The 3,773-nt window shown below is 63.2% G+C and overlaps 1 non-coding gene and 1 pseudogene across 1 annotated transcript; both read right to left on the bottom strand.

Moving 5' to 3' along the window:
• Nucleotides 1-201: 201 nt before the first annotated feature.
• LOC146303997 (5.8S ribosomal RNA) lies at nt 202-361 on the bottom strand. The gene has a single exon (XR_014769667.1). It is a non-coding gene; the product is annotated as a 5.8S ribosomal RNA (ribosomal RNA).
• A 576-nt stretch (nt 362-937) lies between these two features.
• LOC146303996 (18S ribosomal RNA) lies at nt 938-2,945 on the bottom strand (annotated as a pseudogene).
• Between the last annotated feature and the right edge of the window lie 828 nt (nt 2,946-3,773).

Below are 3,773 nucleotides of genomic sequence, written 5' to 3'. Positions count from 1 at the left end.
GGGAGGGATTCGGCCGGACGGGCCGCGCCGGAACGCCGCCGACGGGGAGGGCCGGACCTCCGGTGGAGGGCCGTCTGCACCTAGGGGGACGAAGGCAACGGATGCCTGCGACGACCCCGGCCGCGGAGGAGGGGGTCCGCGCTCTCCGGGAGTACCCGGCGGAGCGCGGGGGGGGCCCCCCGTCTCCGATTGATGACAACGCGACACTCAGACAGGCGTAGCCGCGGCGCTCAACCGCGGCCGCAATGTGCGTTCGAAGAGTCGATGATCGATGTTTGGGGTTGTGGCAATTCACATCATTTCTCGCAGCTGGCTGCGTTCTTCATCGACACACGAGCCGAGTGATCCACCGCTCAGAGTTGTCGTTTTTGAGGCATAAACCTTGCAGGGGGAGGAGACAAGTTTTCAGAGACGACGTTTCTTTATTTGGGACACGGGAACCCCCGGGCGCTACCCCCTTCCGCCGGACGGGGGAGACATTAAACCCCCCGCCAAGCCCCGAAGGGGAGAGGCGAGTTGGGTACCCGGAGGCGCGAGTGCGGGCGACCTCGCCGCGCTCACGTGGGCAACCGTTTAACGCCAACAAGGTAGGGGCCCCCCCGGGGAAGGGCGCGCAGACACTTGAAGCCGTAGACCCGTCGCCCTAAGGGTGGAGACGGGAGCGGGGCGGTCTGCGCGACGGCGTTCGCTTGACGGGGGACCCGGCGGCCCCGACACGGAGCCGGAGCCGGAGACCAGGGTTGACCGAGGCCGCGGCGTGGGACGCCGCCACCAAGGGATTTGCGCTTTGGGGGAAACCCAGCCCCGAAGTACCGGACGCCCGGACGGACTCCGTGCGGGAGACCCCTCGGCATGTGGGAAGGGAAAGAAGGGGGTGGGGGAAAAAAAAGAACCGGTCTTTTTTTTTTTTTTTTTTTGGTCCCTTTTCCCGATCCGGCAATGATCCTTCCGCAGGTTCCCCTACGGAAACCTTGTTACGACTTTTACTTCCTCTAGACAGTCAAGTTCGGGCGACTTCCCGGCACCGCCAGGGACTCGGGTCGAGAGCCCCCGGCGTGCAGGTCCGACGACCTCGCTGGGCCGTCCGATCGGTAGTAGCGACGGGCGGTGTGTACAAAGGGCAGGGACTCAATCGGTGCTGGCTGGTGACCCGCGCCTACTGGGAATTCCTCGTTCGTGGGGAAGAATCTCAATCCCCAGTCCCAATCACGAGCGTGGGTTTCACAGGATTACCTCGGCCTCTCGGCTTAGGTGACGACGCCCGCTGACCCGCTCAGTGTAGCACGCGTGCGGCCCCGGACATCTAAGGGCATCACAGACCTGTTATAGCTCCATCTCACGTGGCTTCCGAACCACTTGTCCCTCTAAGAAGCTCGCACGCCGACCGCCAGAGGGCCGCGTAGCTAGTTAGCATGTCGGGGCCTCGCCCGTTATCGGAATTAACCAGACAGATCGCTCCACCGACTAAGAACGGCCATGCACCACCACCCACAAAATCGAGAAAGAGCTCTCAATCTGTCAATCCTTCCTGTGTCCGGACCGGGTGAGGTTCCCCGCGTTGAGTCGAATTAAGCCGCAGGCTCCACTCCTGGTGGTGCCCTTCCGTCAATTCCTTTAAGTTTCAGCTTTGCAACCATACTCCCCCCGGAACCCAAAGACTTCGGTTTCCCGGGAGCTGCCCGGCGGGTCATTTGCTATGGGTCGACGCCGCCGGATCGCTAGTCGGCATCGTTTACGGTCGGAACTACGACGGTATCTGATCGTCTTCGAACCTCCGACTTTCGTTCTTGATTAATGAAAACATTCTTGGCAAATGCCTTCGCTTCTGCGCGTCTTGCGCCGGTCCAAGAATTTCACCTCTAGCGGCGCAGTACGAATGCCCCCGGCCGTCCCTCTCAATCATGGCCCCGGTCCACAGAAAAACCCACAAAATAGGACCGCGGTCCTATTCCATTATTCCTAGCTTCAGTGATGCGGGCGGCAAAGGCCTGCTTTGAACACTCTCCTTTTTTCAAAGTAAACGCCTCGGACCCCGCGGGACACTCAGCTAAGAGCATCGAGGGGGCGCCGAAAGCCACAGGGCGCGGTCGGGGCCCCCCGCGTTTTTGCCGCGGTGCGGCGCCTCGCGGCGCGACCGCGGCGGAGGGGCCCCCGCCCGAGATCCAACTACGAGCGTTTTAACTGCAGCAACTTTAGGGTACGCTATTGGAGCTGGAATTACCGCGGCTGCTGGCACCAGACTTGCCCTCCAATGGCTCCTCGTTAAAGGGCTTAAAGTGTACTCATTTCGGTCGCGGCTCCTCACCAGAGGCCCGCACCGCTATTTATCGTCACTACCTCCCCGAGTCGGGAGTGGGTAATTTGCGCGCCTGCTGCCTTCCTTGGATGTGGTAGCCGTTTCTCAGGCTCCCTCTCCGGAATCGAACCCTGATTCCCCGTTACCCGTCGTCACCACGGTAGGCGCGTAGCCTACCGTCGACAGTTGATAGAGCAGACATTCGAATGAGACGTCGCCGCCGCGGGGGGCCAGCGATCGGCTCGAGGTTATCCAGAGTCACCAAAGCTTGCACGGTCGGGGGTCCCCCCCCGCCGCCGCCGCCCCCCCGGCAAAACCCCGCCCCAGCGAAAAGACGAACCGGATACCGCGACCCGGTATGCCCCGTGAGACGGAGAGAGCCCGGGGGGCGCGCGGGGGGGAGTTCCCCCTCGTGGGTTTTTCGGTCCTGATAAATGCACGCGTCCCCCCCGGAGGGGTTCGGCGCTCGTTTGCATGTATTAGCTCTAGGATTGCCACAGTTATCCAAGTAACGGGAGGAGCGATCAAAGGAACCATAACTGATTTACTGAGCCATTCGCAGTTTCACTGTACCTCGGCCGTGTGTACTTAGACATGCATGGCTTAATCTTTGAGACAAGCATATCCTACTGGCAGGATCAACCAGGTAGCCCAGCCAGCCGTGCCGGGGGAGGGGGCCCCCGGAGGCATTAGGGCAATGCGCCCGCGCCGAGCCGCCCCGGCGGGGGGCAAAGATGGGAGGGTGGAGAGGCGGGGGAGAGGGTAGGGGTGGGCATGGGGGTGGCGACGGGGCTGCCGCGCAGTCCGTCAGTCCGCCCGCACGCATGCCCGCCCGCCCGCCGTTCCCCCGGGTCCGGAGAGTTTGAGAAACACAGTGCTTGTCGCGGCCCGCGCCGCGCCGAGACGAGGCGAGGCCGCGTGGTAAGGCCTCTGGGACAGACGGGGCCGTTGGGTCTCGCTACCGATGGGTCGTGGGGGGGCTTCCCCTCCTCTCTACTGGGCAGGAGAGGGGCAGATGGGTAGACCCACAACCGTGTTCGCGTGGAAGGAGGAACCGTCGGCCCGAACGCCGGATCGACTTTGACGGCCGACCAGGCCGGCCGGGGCCCTCCAAAGGGCGGGTCGGGATTGCCGATCGGTCGGTGGGAAACCTGGTTTTGCAAACCTGGGAGGGCGGCGCAGGTGCACGCACCCCCGGAGGAGCCCCCACAGCCCACCCCTGTCACACGGGTACGATCTCCGAGGGGTTACGGGGTCGGTGGAGCTCCCGTTTGCAGGACAGCGTTTCCGAAATTGGGTGGAGCACAGCCTGGAGTTGTCTGGGGACCGAGGCCCACACCGAAGGGGTCGGACGAACCCTGACCACCTGATCCTCCTCCACCAAAACCACCACCACCACACTTACACCAACTCCCCGGGACCTCCGGGACCTCCGGGACCTCCTGGAGGAATCCCCACTCATACCCAGTAGACACCA

The sequence above is a fragment of the Lutjanus erythropterus genome, unplaced genomic scaffold (genome assembly GCF_056507025.1).
Source record: "Lutjanus erythropterus isolate fLutEry1 unplaced genomic scaffold, fLutEry1.hap2 Scaffold_185, whole genome shotgun sequence".
Lineage (NCBI taxonomy): Eukaryota > Metazoa > Chordata > Actinopteri > Lutjaniformes > Lutjanidae > Lutjanus > Lutjanus erythropterus.
The sequence above is the reverse complement of the archived record's forward strand: the minus strand, read 5'-3'. Positions and strand labels throughout refer to the sequence as shown.